This window comes from Zootoca vivipara, chromosome 12 (genome assembly GCF_965207765.1).
Source record: "Zootoca vivipara chromosome 12, rZooViv2.hap1.1, whole genome shotgun sequence".
In the NCBI taxonomy this organism is placed as follows: domain Eukaryota; kingdom Metazoa; phylum Chordata; class Lepidosauria; order Squamata; family Lacertidae; genus Zootoca; species Zootoca vivipara.
In genome coordinates this window covers 16,626,714-16,644,822 of record NC_142595.1, presented here as the reverse complement: position 1 = coordinate 16,644,822, position 18,109 = coordinate 16,626,714, and the positions used below count along the sequence as shown (strand labels likewise).

The following is an 18,109-nucleotide window of genomic DNA, read 5'->3' as shown; positions in this document are numbered from 1 at the left end:
AAAGATAAAACACAGAAATTAAAGAACTTCTGATTCTCCATCTATCTGCTATATATAAACATTAGTCACTTCGTCCTCTCCAACATAACATCCAACAAAACCACTTTTCATAAACCAACCTTATCAGAGTGTTTTTGCCTTTAGAGTGGCAGTTTCAAGGAGAGATGTCTGTGGCGACCATAAGTCAACATTCTTTGGAATGCCTGGCTTTTAATAATTATTTTAACCGTGCAATGTCCTTTCATTCTGTCTTGTGTATTACTTTTGCTATTGGCCTCCGCTACCCCAAAATAAAATAGCATGCATCCATATCCATTATCATTATTCATTGCCCACCCAAAGCCCCAGGGGTGTGTGACAGCATTGAAACACCATGTTAAAGTTAGATTATTGTATTATGTGTTAAGATTTAGTTATATGATAAGATGTTATTTAGCTCTTAAGACTAAAATTATATCATGAGGTTTTTTTGAAATTATTGATAGAAAAGGGATTAAGAGTAATATTTGGAATAGATAATCAAGAAATAGAATGTTATTAAGATTTAGAAGGGGACCCAGGTGGCACTGTGGTTAAACCACTGAGCCTAGGGCTTGCTGATCAGAAGGTCGGCGGTTCGAATCCCTGTGACGGGGTGAGCTCCCATTGCTCGGTCCCAGCTCCTGCCAACCTAGCAGTTCGAAAGCACGTCAAAATGCAAGTAGATAAATAGGAACCGCTACAGCGGGAAGGTAAACGGCGTTTCCATGTTGCTGCTCTGGTTTGCCAGAAGCGGCTTTGTCATGCTGGCCACATGACCTGGAAGCTATATGCCGGCTCCCTCGGCCAATAATGTGAGATGAGCGTGCAACCCCAGAGTCGGTCACGACTGGACCTAATGGTCAGGGGTCCCTTTACCCTTTACCTTAAGATTTAGAAAGTGCTAAGTAAGTGATATATAGAAACGTAGAAAGGAGGGAAAGGAGGAAGTTGACAAAGATATGGAGTATAAGAATGAGTGATGTATTTTCATGTTCTTTTTTATTTTTGTTTTTGTAATCCAAATATGATGTGTTAGATTGCTTTTTTTATATGTTTTGTTATCACACACACACACACACACACACACACACACACACACCATGTTAAATCAAATCAAATAAAATCTGGAGCCTGGAGTTTACAGGCAGAGGCACCCCTGGGGCTCCCCACCCCTACCCTTGTGAGGACACAGCTTAACCCGCCCTGCCCTTCACCCCCCCCCTTTGGCTCCCCCCTCCCCAGCTGCTGTTTCCTGTTTACCAGCTGAAGCGGGAGCCTTTCATCAGTGGGTTTCTGAGCTCACTTCCCCCCCAACAGGAAGCCCTGCAGGACACGGCTTCCCGCCACACCCCATCCCGCCACCCCGGGGTGGGGTAGAGGGCAGAGGAGCTCGGGGCGGGCGGGGGGACGGACTTTAAAGGGCTGAGCCTCGCAGCCTTGCTGCCATGCGGGAGCAGCTCCGCCAAAGGCTGGAGGAGGCAGGAAGGGTAAGAGGAGCTGGAGGGCTGGGCTGGGCTTGGGGGCTTGGGCTGGCTGCTTTCCCTTCTTGCCCAGGACGTTGGGTGGCGGGGTGTCCCCTCCATGGTGCCTTCAGTTCTCTCTCTCTCTCTCTCTGCCTTCTCAGAAGTAAAACCTTGTTGCTTTGCTCGAGGAAACAACTTCCTTCCCTAGTTGAAAAGGTGCTCTAGGGTCGCACCTTTGCAGCAGCGCCTTATTACCCCAGTGGGGCTTGCTGCCAGGGACAGCTGTTGCACGGCCTTTAAACCAGGGTTCCCCAAACTTGGGTCTCCAGTTCTTGCTCTTTGGACTACAGTTCCTAGCATCCCCGACGGCTGATACCGAGCATGGAATTTCAAATTCTGCAAAAAAGGCTCCCCAAAGCCAGGCAGCTGGGTGAAAGCTGGAAGCGACTTTTTTCTTTCTTTCAAATGGTCAGACATAATCCACTCCAGGTTGGGGTTTGGGGGTGTGGCTGGCCAGCCCTGTCCTACTGCAAGAGGAGCATAAGAAATTGCCTTATACTCATTCAGACCATGATTGGTCCACCTAATTTAGTATGTGGCCAATACATTCACTGGCAGCAGTTCTCAGCTTCAGAATAGAACTGCACCAGTGATTTTGCTCTCTGGGCATCAACCTTGATCTTGCCATTCCTAGTGGGTGATGGAGCTTTGCCAGCAAGTGGGCGTCCCCTTCCTCTCTGGCTCCCTGCAGTTTCAGGCAAATGCTCTGTGCATGCCTGGCTGCTTGCACAGCTGCAAGTAAGCCCTGGAATCATAGCTGCCAAGTTATCCCCTTTTTTAAGGGAAATTCCCTTATGCTGAATAGGCTTCCTCGTGAGAAAAGGGAAAACTTGGCAGCTATGCCTGGAATGGGAGTTTCTCTTGCATCAGAAGCAGGCTTGTAGTGTCTGGACGCTTATGCCACATGACTCTCATGTGTGCCTCCCATGCAAGAACAATATATTATTTGCAGAAGTGTACTCAATACATTATTATTGCTTTTGGACTACAATTCCTAGCATCCCTGACGACTGGTCCTGCTAGCCCAGGGATAATGGGAGTTGTAGTTCAAAAAGCAACTGGAGACCCAAGTTTGGGAAACCCTGGACTAGATCCTTCTCCTTGCACACCAGACATTTAGAGCGCATCTGTTGCCCATTTAGCTTACCACCTACCCACCCCAAAGAATTCTGGGAACTGTCATTTGCTGGGGTTTCTGGGAAATGTAGCTCCGGGGTTCCCTGACTCTGTGGGGGAAGACGTGTGCTTGAAGTGTACGTTACCGTTTACGGTGTGGGTGTAATGAGCAGCTTCTCGCTATTGGGGGGGGTGGTCTCCAGCAGTTTTGGAACTACAATTCCTATCATCCCTGACCACTGGTCCTGCAAGCAAGGGATGATGGGAGTTGTAGCCCCAAAACAGCTGGAGACCCAAGTTTGGGAAACCCTGCTCTACATTCGAATTGTGCTGCCTTTCCTTGCGGTTCCCTTGAACTGAGATGTAAAGATTGGGAGCTGCAGTAGTCCCCTGTCTAGGACCTGAGCCATAGATGATGGCTACTGTTGCCACCTTTTGCCTCTGGCCTTGGTCCTGTGTCTCTGACGGCAGCCTGATGTACCAAAACCTATCAGGTATCGTTTTCCCCGATACTCTTCTCTTTACCCTGTGAAAAGTGTCACTTGCTAAATTACTGTTGAAGGCACTAGACCTACTCTGCTGTGATGTCTGTTGTGTGATTTTGAGCCAATCACAAAATTTCAGCCTAGTCTGCCTCGCAGGGTTGTTGTGAGGATGGAATTGGTGGGGAGAGCCATGTATCCCTGGCTGGGATATAGATGTAATATTCGATGGCTCAGTGGACTTATTTTCAAACCATCTTCTGGGCTTACAAGGTGGCTGACACAGCATAAAAACACAATTCAAAAGAAAGCTAGATAATTTAAATGTCAGCAGTACAAAAATATATATATGAAAACACAGGGCAGTTAAAGAAATAAAACAACAGTATAGATTCCAGCAGCTGAAAAATAATGTTCACATAAAAAGATAAAGGGACCCCTGACCATTATGTCCAGTCATGACCGACTCTGGGGTTGCGCGCTCATCTCGCATTATTGGCCGAGGGAGCCGGCGTATAGCTTCCAGGTCATGTGGCCAGCATGACAAAGCCACTTCTGGCGAACCAGAGCAGCACACGGAAATGCTGTTTACCTTCCAGCTGTAGTGGTACCTATTTATCTACTTGCATTTTGACGTGCTTTCCAACTGCTAGGTTGGCAGGAGCTGGGACCAAGCAACGGGAGCTCACCCCGTCACAGGGATTCAAACCGCTGACCTTCTGATCAGCAAGCCCTAGGCTCTGTGGTTTAACCCACAGCGCCACCTGGGTCCCTGATGTTCACATGAATTTACGTAAAAGGGCACACACACACACTGTTTCCTTCCTGATGTATGAGATCTAAGAATTTACTAGACTGCAGATTTTGGAAGCTTTAAAAAGTCTCAGAGACATATCTGGATGGACCACTAAACAACTAGATAGATCCCAAAAAATAGTGTGTTCTCTAATTGCTGGAGAAATGTGCCATGTTGAAGTGAACAGGTTTGCCAAATTCTCCTGGTTGGGATAGTTCTGCCAGATATTTCTCACGCAGCTTGCTCTATAGCAACAGAGACGACTCATTTGGAAACCTGTTTCTTCAACATGGTAAATTGCCGAGCCACATTAAAAAGGGAGGGAGTAAAGCATGGCTTAACACCCAGCAATCGTCTTGCTGAGCACCCCACTTCCTCAAGAGCTAGGAAGTTCAAAGTCGGTTTCGTTGCAAGGGAAGAGTACTGAATGCTTGTAGGGTTTTTGTGGCACAGCACATAGGTGATGGAGCACAGAATAGCAGCAGCAGGCAGGCTGCCTTGGTCCTGATGTAACATTGGTCCCTAAGTCACCATCTAGCTTCAAAACCCCCTTTCCATCCCCAAATAATCAGTTCCATTTCTCTAATTTAAGACTGGGATGGGGACAGGGTGGATTTGATTTTAATCAAATTGATTTAAATAATGATTTAAATCACTAGTCAGTAAGACTTGATTTAAATCTCTCTTTCCTCCCCCCCCCGAAAGATTCATTCTTGCTGGTATAATCTTAATATTTACAACCAGATGAAGGTTTCATTTTTGGAATAATACATTTTCAGAGTAGTTTTTATAGTTGTATCAAAAATTACTGATTTGGTTAAACTATTATAAATACATAGACAGATAATTATGAAATTATTGTGAGGTTTAATAAGTTGACTGTTTATATTTGGACAACTTTTCTGCTGTACTTTATTGGAAGGAGAAGAGTAATCATTTCCTTAATAACAATTTCAACAATTTATTTAACTGAAAAAATAACATTATAGCATATGTATCCATGTTTGTTAACTGATGTGGTTAAACTTTTTTTTAAACAACAACAACAAAACTTAGACTGAGTTTTAGCACACATGAAAAACTTAAAACAAATCCTTATTTCCTGATGAATAGCCTTTGGACTATCATGTAACTTAAATAGAAAACTATCTTTAGAAAGATTTTTCCTCCAAAAGCATGTTATTTTCAAAATCCGATTTAAATTTTTAAAAAATCTGATTTAAATTTTAAAAATCCATTTAAAAAATCATTGATTTTTATCCACCCTGGATGGGGAACCAGGGGCCCTTCCACTGCTGATGGACTACAACTCCCATCATCCCTGACCATCATTCCTGCTGGCTGAGGCTGAGTCTAACTTTGGGAGGGTCACAGGTTTTAGGCACCCTGGTTTAGCTAGAGTAGGGCTCAACAGCTTTCGGGTTTTCCTAAAAAGAGCTCAACAATTTTTTTTGTGGTTTCCTCAGAAATTCTGAGGTCTTCTTAAAATAAGCTCAACAACAACTTTCGGGGTGTTCTGGTTTTTACTTTTTGAAATATGTCAACCCTAAGCTAGAGACGACCAAGATACACCATTAGTGACTATGAAATAAATGCCTATTGTTCACTGTTAAGCCAGCAAGTTATACAAGAAGCTGGGGTGGGATAACGTTATAGAATCAATCAATTGTAGAACTGCAGAATCAGAAGGGACCCTGAGGATCATCTAGTCCAACCCCCTGCAATGCAGGAATACGCAGCAGTTAAAATTCAGTTAAAATTCCTGAATCTCCCCCCCCCCCCGTTTTACTTTTTAAAAAGCCTCTGCTTCACACACACCCCATTCTATTTTCCTGCTCTGAATCACTCCCCTCCGTGATCTATTATCCTCACAGAGGGAAATCATGTAAGAATGATACAGGTTCCTGTATAATGAAACTATGTGTGTGTGTGTGTCTGTCTGTCTGTCTGTCTGTTCTGTATTAATTACCCCTAGCGAGGCTAATACCAGGTTTAGGAGTGCAATTCATTTCAGGAAAACTATGGTGTGTGTGTGTGTGTGTGTGTGTGTGTGTGTGTGAGTGTGAGGGAAGAGCTTAATACCCCCTTCTCCAGTATCGCTGCTTCAATCGAAATAAGAAAAGTTTTGGTTTTTCGTTTTGAAGCTCCCATCAACCCCAGCAGTCAAGGCCAGGAATTATGGGAGTTGTAGTTCAGCAACATCTGGAGGGCCCGTTGTTTCCCACGCCTGTTAGAGCTCATCCTGGCTCCATCTCTTTTGGCCCTGTATCTCCGACTAATCTCTGTCATGTACCATTTTATCCTTTCCCTTCCTATTGAGGGCAGGCCGCTCCACGTCATACAACCTCCCAGTGCTGCGTTGCATGTCTCTGTTGACTGGGAGCAGGGGTGGGAAAGAGACCAACATGGGTAGCTGCCGCAAGACTGGGGCTGGTGCAAATGCTGTGGCAAGGATAAAATTCTAGTGGTGGTGGTGTTTTCTTCTTTAAATGGCATGGGGAGGGCCTTATTATCTGCAACCAACCAAGGAATAATTCCCAGTCTACGCACGGGCAACAAATGTCAAGTGATCCCTTGCTGGAGCAGCTTAGTGTAGGAATCATAGAACTGTAGAGTTGGAAGGGACCCCAGAGGGTCATTTAGCCCAACCCCCTGCAGTGCAGGAATCCTGCCCACAGGCGTCCCTCGAACCACCAACCTTCTGGCTAACAGCCGAGCGCACTGACCCCATTGCACCACCTGACATCTGCATGTAAATATGTGGTTGAAATCATACCCACACACCATGTAAAGGTAAAGGGACCCCTGACCATTAGCTCCAGTTGTGACCGACTCTGGGGTTGCGCGCTCATCTCACGTTATTGGCTGAGGGAGCCGGTGTACAGTTTCCAGGTCATGTGGCCAGCATGACAAATCCGCTTCTGGCAAACCAGAGCAGCACACGGAAACGCCGTTTACCTTCCCGCTGGAGCGGTACCTATTTATCTACTTGCACTTTGACGTGCTTTCGCACTGCTAGGTGGGCAGGAACAGGGACCGAGCAACGGGTGCTCACCCCGTCGCGGGGATTCGAACCGCCGACCTTCTGATCGGCAAGCCCTAGGCTCTGCGGTTTAACCCACAGCGCCACCCGCGTCCCCACACACCATGTAAAGGTAAAGGGACCCCTGACCATTAGGTCCAGTCGTGACCGACTCTGGGGTTGCGCACTCATCTCGCATTATTGGCCGAGGGAGCCGGCATACAGCTTCCAGGTCATGTGGCCAGCATGACAAAGCCACTTCTGGCGAACCAGAGCAGCACACGGAAACGCCATTTACCTTCCTGCTATTTATCTATTTATCTACCTTCCTGCTATTTACCTATTTATCTACTTGCACTTTGACGTGCTTTCGAACTGCTAGGTTGGCAGGAGCTGGGACCGAGCAACGGGAGCTCACCCCGTCACAGGGATTCGAACCGCCGACCTTCTGATCAGCAAGCCCTAGGCTCTGTGGTTTAACCCACAGCGCCACCTGGGTCCCCGTCTTCCAGGTGCACCAAGGTAGATGGCACCCATGCCAGCCAAAGGGGTTTCTGGAAGCTCTCACCTGACTTCTTTGCTTTGTTCACCTTCCCGTGCTCTCTTTAGGGTGTGTGTGTGTGTGTGTCAATACAGAAGTGATTGTCTATCACAGGCAGTGGAGAACTTGTTCTTGAACTACAATTCCCACCATGCTGGGTGGGGCTAATGGGAGTTGTAGTCCAGCAACATGTGAAGGGCAATGCCCTCCCCATCACTCATCTGTATCTGCCCAGTGTCTCCCATCTCTGCCCAGCCTTTCCTGTCTCTTCCTGCTCTCTCTCACCTGCATCCTTAGCATCTCCTACATCAGGCATAGGCACACTCAGCCCTCCAGATGTTTTGGGATTACAACTCCCATCATTCCCTAGCTAACACGGCCAGTGGTCAGGGATGATGGGAATTGTAGTCTCAAAACATCTGAAGGGCCGAGTTTGCCTATGCCTGTCCTAAAGGTAAAGGGGCCCCTGACCATCAGGTCCATTTGTGTCCGACTCTGGGGTTGCGGCACTCATCTCGCTCTATAGGCCGAGGGAGCCAACGTTCGTCTGCAGACAGCTTCCAGATCATGTGGCCAGCATGACAAAGCTGCTTCTGGTGAACGAGAGCAGCACACGGAAACGCCGTTTACCTTCCCGCCGGAGCGGTCCCTATCTATCTACTTGCACTTTGATGTGCTTTCGAACTGCTAGGTGGGCAGGAGCTGGGGCCGAGCAACGGGAGCTCGCCCCGTTGCAGGGATTCGAACCGCCGACCTTCTGATCAGCAAGTCCTAGGCTCTGTGGTTTAACCCACAGCGCCACCTGGGTCCCTATGCCTGTCCTAGATTCTAGCAAATTCAGCAAATGTATCTGGCAGTAATTTCAAACCAGAGGGCTGGTTTGGAACACAATGATGGCGCGTCTTGTACAAATCCACACTGTGTGCATCAGTCTGTATTGATTTGAAATCGGCAGAACAAAGTAGCTTCTGGGGTCTGACACAGAGGAGATGCTGAAGTCCTGTGACTGGACCTCCTGACTTTCTTTTTTTTATCTTTGAACTGATGTTGGGGAGCTTCCATTTTGATTAGAGCCACCCTTCTCACCCCTAAGTTACTGTTAAACTTGCAGTAGAACCTGGGGAGGCATGCCCATATATTCCCCCCGCCGCCGCCGATCATTGGGGTTCTGCGGCTTGGGGGAGAGGGAGAAGGGATAGCTCCGTTGGTTAGAGCATGTTGCTGATAACACCAAGGTTGCAGGTTCAATCCCCGTATAGGACAGCTGCATATTCCTGCGTTGCAGGGGCTTGGACTAGATGATCCTCAGGGTCCCTTCCAACTCTACAATTCTATGAAATGCAGTGGGGAAGGGTTGTCATCCCTCCCTCCCTCCCTCCCACCCACCCCTCTCCTCCTGTTCCTGTTGGTCCTCGCAGCCCTTGGAAGTCAGGTCTGTTCTGCCCCCCTGGCAAGCCAAGCGTGAGTGTTTAGGCAAATGGTGCTCTGTGGTTGAGGTGGGGGAAGGAGGCAAATAACAATTGCTCAGGGCCCTGCTGCACAACCTGTGTTTGCAACACACAAATTTACACACACACAAACACATTTTGCTTACACCTTGTGTGCATTGCTAAAAATAAGATGTGGGGAGCCGCAAAGTGTGGAGGAAGGGCAGGCTAGCACATCACTATCTTCCCCATCTTCAAAAATGGTTGTGTATGAGAGAGAGAGAGAGAGAGAGAGAGAGAGAGAGAGAGAGAGAGAGAGAGAGAGAGAGAGAGAGAGAGAGAGAGAGAAACTGAGAGAGGCAGACAGCCCAAGTCTTCCATCTTGTCTCTAACCTCTGAATCGGGCAGTTGCAAGAAATCCAGAAGCAGGGTATCTTCTAACTGTCCAAAAAGTACATCTATCTGCCTTGCATGCAGAAGGTCTTGGGTCTTGGCATCTCCAAGTAGGGCTGGGAGGGACCCATGTCTGAAACCTGCATTGCAGAGGGTTGGCCTAGATGACCCCCGTGGTCCCTTCCAACTCTGCAGTTCTAGGATACTGAACTTCGGCGAATGTAGTGAATAGACTAGGATTTGTTCAGTCGTAGCGCCACAGTGCTTGGGCTTATTTTGCATTCTGTTTCGGGTTTCCCAAACTTGGGCCTCCAGCTGTTTCTGGACTACAACTCCCATCATCCCTAGCTAGCAGGACCATTGGTCAGGGATGGTGGGATTTGTAGTCCCGAAACAGCTGGAGGCCCAAGTTTGGGAAACCCTGGTTTAGACCTTCTGCCTGCTTCCCCCTCTACCTTGAATCCTGAAGTGTGTGTGTGTTTGGCAACCTCAGGGTGTTAGAATCCCCACGATGCTTGGCATTTGGGCTACTGGAAGTTTATGACTGGAGGTGGAAGTGGCCAGCGCAGTCTTCTCCGAGGTCTTGAGTTAAACCACAAAGGTGCAGGTTGAGCTGATGAGTGCTGGGGCACAGCCTCAAAACTTTTAAAGAAGTCATTGCTTTACAGTAGTCGTATACTATCCCGGATCCCTCCCATCTGGGGCTGCAGGAGTAAGTGGGAGGCTGGTGGCAGGAAACTGCTGGAAAGCTAAGACCAAGTAGCAGCACTGCAGGGTTGTTGTTTTGCCGCTGGGCAGTGAAAAGGGCAGGAAACGCCCTCCTCCTTCGTCACGAGTTGGAGCCCCGCAGCGTCTCGAAGGCGCCACCCTGGCTCTCCCTGTTCTGTGTGTCCTCCATGCTATGCAAAATTTTATAAACCTCCTTTCCCCTCGGCCTGCCCAAACTTAAAAGCTCCAACCTGCCGCCGGCTTGCATCCAATTCCTGACCCACTTGAGCTGTGGGGCTGAACCCAGAGGGTCCCATGTGCAGGGTGAATGCCAGTGCAGATCCATGCCACGAGAACAGGGTTCCTAGCTCAAGTTGCAGAGCACATGCCATGCATGCAGAAGACCCCCCCCAGCTCAACTCCCTGGCAGTGTGGTATAGTGGGCAGAGCGTTTGGATTAGGACCAGGGAGATCCAGGTTCAGACCCTCACTTGGCCGTCACGCTTGCTAGGTAGCCTTGGGCCTGACCCTGTCCCTCAGCCTGACCTCCCTCAAAGGGTTGTTGTGAGGATTAAATGCAACAAAAGGGGTGGTGGTGGAAGAACTGTGTATGCACTCTGACCTCCTTGGAGGAACATGGGGTAAAAGTAATAACAACAAATAAATCTTCAGTTAAGAGGGACAGATAGCAAGTGATGGGCAACCATCATAGAACTGTGGAGTTGGAAGGGACCCTGTAGGATCATCTAGTCCAGGCACCCCCAAACTTCGGCCTTCCAGATGTTTTGGACTACAATTCCCATCATCCCTGACCACTGGTCCTCTTCGCTAGGGATCATGGGAATTGTCGGCCAAAACATCTGGAGGGCCGCAGTTTGGGGATGCCTGCTTTAGTCCAACCCACTGCAATGTAGAAATCTTTTGCCTAAGACAGGGCTCGAACCCACGACCCTGAGATTAAGAGCCTCATGCTCTTTTGCTGAGCTATCCCAGCTCTGCTTCAGAGTCTATCCTCCATGCCCATTGTCTGTGCTGGCTGGAGCTGGAGTCCATCAACGGCTTTGGCTACCGTTGGTGTAGTAGGCAATCCAAGACTTGGGACCCGTGTGCATAGAGCTATTATGCTTGCAAAGCATTTTCATACATGTGACATTTCAAATCTCACCTCTGCCGCGAGCTCACTAGAGGCAAGTCTTCGGATCTATTTGTGTACATGCAAGACTGTTTCGAATGCGGGACAGAAAGTGGTTGTTGTTGTTTATTTCAAACCAAACCTCGAATTTACATGCTAGCCAACGCAGGCTTTGCCTTTGCATTTATAGGCGGAGGGTTGGGAGTGCAAGAATTTCTTTCGGTGCTGCACCTCTAAGCTGAATAGCTCAGAAAGGATTTCCTAAATCGTGAGAGCTGGTCAGTTCCCAAGTGGCGGTTGCGGCATCTTCATCTTCGCAAGGCTAACCTGCCAGAGATGATTTCGAGTTGGGGCTATCCTGCCTCCCAGCAGAGTTCTGGACTTAAGCCTGTCTCTTTGGGAGAGCACGTAACTTCCCTGTGATTGTGGGAGGTAAGCGTAAGTATTTGTTGTCATAGTTCTTGAACGTGCATTACAACTAGGGCTGTGACGTGCGGTTGGCTGATTTTCACTGGTGTATCAATGCAAAACACGTTTATCGACCAAAGGGTTGCCCCCAATTAACCAGACGGCAGATTTTTTTGTTCCGCCCCCCCTCCCCCAAATTGTTTTACAGCGGTGCTTATTAAAAACTGCCGATGGCAGGAAACCTCTTTAAAAGGAAGCAATTTGTCCTTTCTGTGAAATCAGGGGAATATGAGGGAAATAAGCTACTGGAATCCTATAGCCACTTAACCTGGGAGTAAGCCCCACTGAACTCGATGGAACTTGCTTCTGAGTAGATATATCACAGATTGCATTAAATACATACAGCACAATCCTATGCATGTTTACTCAGAGTCCTGTTGAACTCAGCCAACCTATTCCTAGATAAGTGTGCATTTGACTGTGGCCTTCAACTCCTACAATTAATCAATTTTAATTTGTTTTAATTGGGTTTTAACCTTAGTTGTAAGCTGTTACATGGTAGAACCGGGGGGGGGGGAGATGACTCATTTTAAATATAATAAATACAGTAAATTTCTTGGACTGGAGCATGACTTTACAGGAAATTCTTATGGTTACAGGAAGACCTGCTTTGTAAAATCCTGGTGTTTCCCCCCACCCCATCCTTTTTTTGTTTAAAAATGGGATGTTTTGAGTTTTTACATCCTGGTCCCGTTTGGCAACGTCCCAGCAAGGCTGGAATCCTTTCCCCCATCTGGCAGAAAGACAAAGTTTTTCTGCATAAAGCCACCCATTATCTTCTGCAAGAGAGACACCCTGCCCCTCCCTCGCAAGAAAATCCCATATATAGTACCAGCATCAACCTCTTTCCTACAGTACCATGAACTACAGAGATCTGGTCTGTTCCTTCTGTCTTAGGCTGCTTCTAGACAACCTGGTTGTTGGTTTTTTTTGGAGGGGGGGTCATTCTGATTTATTTGCAGCGAGGTCAAAGTGTTATCCCACCCTTTCCAGGGCATCTTCCCATCCCTTTGCTTATTGCAAAACCAATCTTTTTGGGGTAGGAGGTTTACTGAGCAAGACTCCCAAACAACTATAATTGCACAGCCTGAGATTGCCGGCATGTGACTGAATCCCACCCAGAAATAGCTCTTGAACTTCAAGAGAGCAACTAATATCTTTTTTTTTAAGCATAAACCGCAGAGCTGTTAATATGGGCGAAACTCTTTGCTTTTGTGCGAAGTTCTTTTAGCCTGCTTTTCGGTTTTATGGTCCAATATGAATTGGCTCAATTGGATCTGCTTTTGTTTTTTACTGTAGTAATTTGAACTGGTTTATGTATCAAATGAATTTAATAACTTCTTGAATCTTACTGAGTACGTATACAGTTTCATGTTCCCCTGGGTGGCAGAGCATTCTAGGGTGCAGGACCAGTTTCTTGCAGCGAAGGAATCTTCCAGATTTTTTAAAATCTGTTGCTGCACAGATAGGCAGAGAGCAACTTACTTCCTTAGCATTTAAGCACCAGCATGTTTTTTTTTGCCTGGACATTTAACAATGTTTTTTTTAAAAAAAAACAAACCAAAACTTAATTGAAGCATTTTGTTCTTACTCTGACGTGTTAGGATCCTTTACTAATGTGTGTGGTTTATTTTTAAATGTTCATTAGCTTTGGTTATTTTGTTGAGATTTTATTCTGTGAACCGCCCTGATTATTCTGTGAACTGCCGTGAGGTCTTATGATGAACGGCAGTATATAAATCTAAATAATAAGAATCATCATCATCATCATCAGGACTCACCAGAACTCAGTTCCCGCACCTCTCAGGTGAGTTCCATTGCCATTATAAGAGAACAAGGGAGGTGTTCATGGTGAGTTCTGGCACCTTTCTTTGGAAAAATAGCACTGATAATAATAATGTTCTTTCAAGAAGCTGTGACCTGCCTTGCAGCACTACACGCAAGAAGCATAATAAGCAATATACAGTGGTGCCTCGCTTAACGAATGCCCTGCTTAACGAAATTTCCGCTTAACGAAAGGATTTTTAGAGCGGAGGTTACCTCGCTAAACGAATATGCGTTCCTATGGGCAAAAAAAAATCCAAAAAAAATTCAATGCGTTCCTGTGGGATTCGCTAGACGAATTTTTCGCTATAAGAAAAGACCCGTGGAACGAATTAATTTCGTCTAGCGAGGCACCACTGTATAGACAAACAGAGCTTCCAGCCCAAAGTGGCGATTGCAGCAGCACTCCTAGCACACGCTATTAAAAAAAAATAAAGCAGAATCGTAGAGCTGCTTTCTCTTTCTTCTTGCCAAATTTATAACTCTCAAACCTTTCAGTTCCCCCACCGTGAAGGTAGATGGTGCTTCAGTTATTTTCCAAACTGGGTTTTTTAAACAAAATTAAAAAAACAACAAAAGCCTCGCCTGATATGCTCTTAGTAGCCCTAAAGGAAACACCTGGGGCTCACAGTCAAGGGCCAGGTTACACAGAGATCTAGAGATAGAGACAGTTTTGCATAACTGCACATTCTCTCTCGCTCTCTTGTACACACACACACACACCCTTTAAGATTTGAATTGCGGTGTGATTTTGGATCAAGGAGGGTTTCGGCTGAAGACCTCCTAAACAATTATTCTCTTCTCATTCCCCACCTGGTCCATCTCCTTCACCCAGAATCCTCTTGGAATAACAAGGTTGGCCCTCGGAGAGAATTTAAACGCATCTGTGGCGAAATGATCTGACCTCATACAGAAACCTTGTGGTTTCCCCCTCAGTGTTTCCCATATTACATCTGTGCCAAGTTCATTACGCTTCGCTGACCTTTGGTGGAGAAAACCCAGCCGTCTTTCTAATAGAAGGACACTGCGAGGTTAGGTAACACGTGGGTGGTGTTCATCTGAATGAGTGGTTCAGTTGAAGTCCAGAAGCGGCTTGACCCGGGTCAGCCAGCCACTGACCCTCACGCCTGAGTGGGGATTTGAATCTGGGCCTCTCCAATCCTAGGTCCAATAATACTAAGGTGTTAAGATCGACAGAGGGGTCTCCCTTGGTTGTCCCAGCACCCTCAGAAACTTGGGGTGGTGGCAACGGCCTGGGAGAGAGCCTTCTCTGTGGCAAACCTCCCAAAAGAGGTGTGCCTGGCTTCTCCACTGCACAGCTTCTCAGCAAATGCTGAAGAGACACCTCTTTAACCTGGCTTTAGATAAATATTTAGGACCCACCCTTATTTCTGTAATTGTAAATTGTTTTGAGCTCTTTGAAGATTGTGTTTTATTGAGTGTAACCTGCCCTGGGACCTTAGGGTGAAAGCAGTAGTAGTAGTAGTAGTAGTAATAATAATAATAATAATAATAATAATAATAATAATAATAATAATAATAATAGACCCTCCACATGCTGTTGGACTCCCATCAGCCCCACCCAGCATGGCCAACCATTAGGGACAGTGGGAGTTGTAAAATATATGAAAGGATGTCATATGGAGGAGGGAGAAAGATTGTTTTCTGCTGCTCCAGAGAAGCGGGCACGGAGCAATGGATTCAAACTTCAAGAAAGAAGATTCCACCTAAACATTAGGAAGAACTTCCTGACAGTGAGAGCTGTTCGGCAGTGGAATTTGCTGCCAAGGAGTGTGGTGGAGTCTCCTTCTTTGGAGGTCTTTAAGCAGAGGCTTGACAGGCATATGTCAAGAATGCTTTGATGGTGTTTACTGCTTGGCAGGGGGTTGGACTGGACAGCCCTTGTGGTCTCTTCCAACTCTATGATTCTATGTAGTCCAACAACATTTGGAGGGCCATGGGATTGTTGGCATTTAAAGAGTGCTTGCCATGTTCTGCCTCTTTCGTTTTGCCCTTGCAGCTACTCTCTTGCAGCCCGGACTTTGCTAATCGTACTCAACTCTTCTCTCTCTTTTTATAAACCCCCTACAGATCATGACACTCGGACGGACATCTCTTCCCGCCCACTGCACAAGAAAGGGAGTGTGCAGAACTCTGGCCCCCCTCTCTCCCAACCCTTGTACCAGTGCCAGATGTGTCCCCCACTGGTACAGAGGATGGAAGGGAGGGTGGTGCAGAGACTCAGTCCTCTTTGGAGTCCTCCCTCCCCAACTCTGATGACAGCCAAAAGCCAGCATCTTCTAGCACCCTCTTCCCTTCAACCAGCTCTGAAAGCCAGGCGGCCTCATCCTCTCTCTGTGCTCACTCATAACCACTGGCTCTGCTGATGGGGTTCCCAATGTGGGTCCTCAGACATCTTTGGAGCCTATCAAGGCCTCCTGCCCTTCTCTTGGAGAGTTGCCTGTTTTGTTTTGTTTTTGCCTTCTGGATTTTTGTGGGGGAAAGGGGTATAGGAGCCTTGCTTATTTTTTTATTTGCATTGGCACTTTTTCTTCTGTGAAATTTTGTGGTACCCATGACAGCTAATGCGATTTCCAAATGTGACCGCCCTCCCCACTCAGGACACAAAATAATAATAATAATAATAATAATAATAATAATAATAATAATAAATAGGGACCTCTGCCTGCTAAGCCCAGCCTTAGCCAAAGGAAGCCATCTCTTCCTAGCTTCACATGAATTCTTCTTCTGAGATTGTATTGGCTGGCCAAATTAAAAATTGTTCTCAACATGATCGGAAGGATTGTCATTTTATTGCAGACTGGTTTTGGGAGGGAGAAGCGGAGCTGCACTGGGGACTCTAGCAGGATATGAAACACAATCACAGACCACATCTGGACCTCGCCATTTAAAGCGCTATGATGCCACTTTTAGCCGTTATGGCTTCCCCCCAAGGAATCCTGGGAACTATAGATTGTTAAGCATGCTGAGAGCTATTAGGAGACTCCTCTCTCTCTCTCAAAGAGCTACCATTTCTAGAGTGGATTAGCCATCAATCCCTCTTCCCACCCAGGGAATGCTGGTAATAGTAGCTCTTTGAGGGGAATAGGGTGGCCTAGCAGCTCTCAGCAGCCTTAACGGATGACTGTTCCCAGAATCCTTTGGGGGGGCAGCCATGATTGTTAAAGAGGTATAACGGTGCGGATCCGACCGGGGTTAGAGAGAGGGGTGACTGTTCCCAGAATCCTTTGGGGGGGCAGCCATGATTGTTAAAGAGGTATAACGGTGCGGATCCGACCGGGGTTAGAGAGAGGGCAGTGAGAGTAACTGGGAATGGGGCGACTGGAGAAGGTGTTTGTGACAGCCTGTTTTGTTAGTGGCTGCAAGTATGTGGCAGGGTGGGAGAAGCGCTCTCTCTCTGTGGGGGAAGCTGGAGGGGAAATGCAGCCAGGCATAAAACCAGGAGTGTGGGATGGGAAAGATGGGACTGCAAGACGGCAAGGTAGAAGAGTCGTCCAAGACATTTCGCCACCTGAGGCGGAAAACCGAACGGCGCCACCTACAAAGTCAAGATGCCTAGTACTCAAGGCCAGCCAAGTCATTTTGGCGGCTGAGGCAGAAAACATCACGCATGCCTCTCTGGCAGTAAAAAAAAAAAATCAACAACAATAAAATAAAATTAAATAAACAGAATGATTTCCTGCCCTTTCATGACACCCAAATCAGCTTCTTGAGGAGAACCAGTGCTTTTTTCAGGGGGGGGGGGAGTTTAGGGGTACTCTCATTTTGACTCAAGAAAATCACCATTTTATAGTTCAAATCGGGGGGGAAATACAGTAATGGACAAATGGACAAAAGTACAACAATTCACAAAATGTTTAGGGGTATGCGTACCCTTGCGTCTCCCCAGAAATAAAGCACTGAGGAGAACAGATGTAAAAAAGGATTGTGTGTGTGTATGTGTGCGTGTGTGTGTGCAGGGAGAGAAAGAGGTTTTATTATGCAAACTCTGGATGAAGTGGGTTGGGGATATGCTTTTCTCTCTCGTTATTCTTAGGGCTCAAGGTCATCCAGCGGCATGGCTTGGCCACGGATTCAGGGCTGCTTCCCCACACAGAAACACTTCTTCGCAAAATGCATCATTTGGGGTAGGGGTAACTTATGCCAGACTGCACAACTCCCATAATCCATTGCCATTGGCCCTGCTTGCTGGGGCTGATGGGAGTTGAAGTCCAGCCAACACCTCGGAGGCCACAGGTTCCTCATCCCTGATTGGTGGAATTCAAGAAGCGGCGATGGCCACTGGCCTATGTGGCTTTAAAGGTGGTTGGGCAAATTCATGAAGGCTACTGGCGGCTCCTGGCCTGGATGGTTAAATTAAGCCTCCATGTTTATAGAGGCAGTGTGGAGCTGAATCCCAGGGTGTCGGGGCCGAGGACTATTTATTATTATTTTCCCCGACAGATTTGAGCCATCCTCCCATCTACACCAGCAGTGGGGAACTCGACTCAGCCCCAGCCAACCATCGCCAGCCTTAAGGAATGATGGGAGTTGTTGCCTAGCAACCTGGAGGCAGGGAATCACACAGTCCCCACCCCTGCTCTATGAAAAACAGGTGGAGCAGACTTTAATATGAAAATGGCTGATTAATTTAAT

The 18,109-nt window shown here is 47.1% G+C and overlaps 1 long non-coding RNA gene across 1 annotated transcript; it reads left to right on the top strand.

Annotated features, from left to right (window-relative positions):
- The first annotated feature begins 1,430 nt into the window (after positions 1-1,430).
- Positions 1,431-16,247, top strand: LOC118095390 (uncharacterized). The gene is made up of 3 exons (XR_004693820.3): positions 1,431-1,508; positions 11,352-11,593; positions 15,545-16,247. It is a non-coding gene; the product is annotated as an uncharacterized LOC118095390 (long non-coding RNA).
- Positions 16,248-18,109: the final 1,862 nt, after the last annotated feature.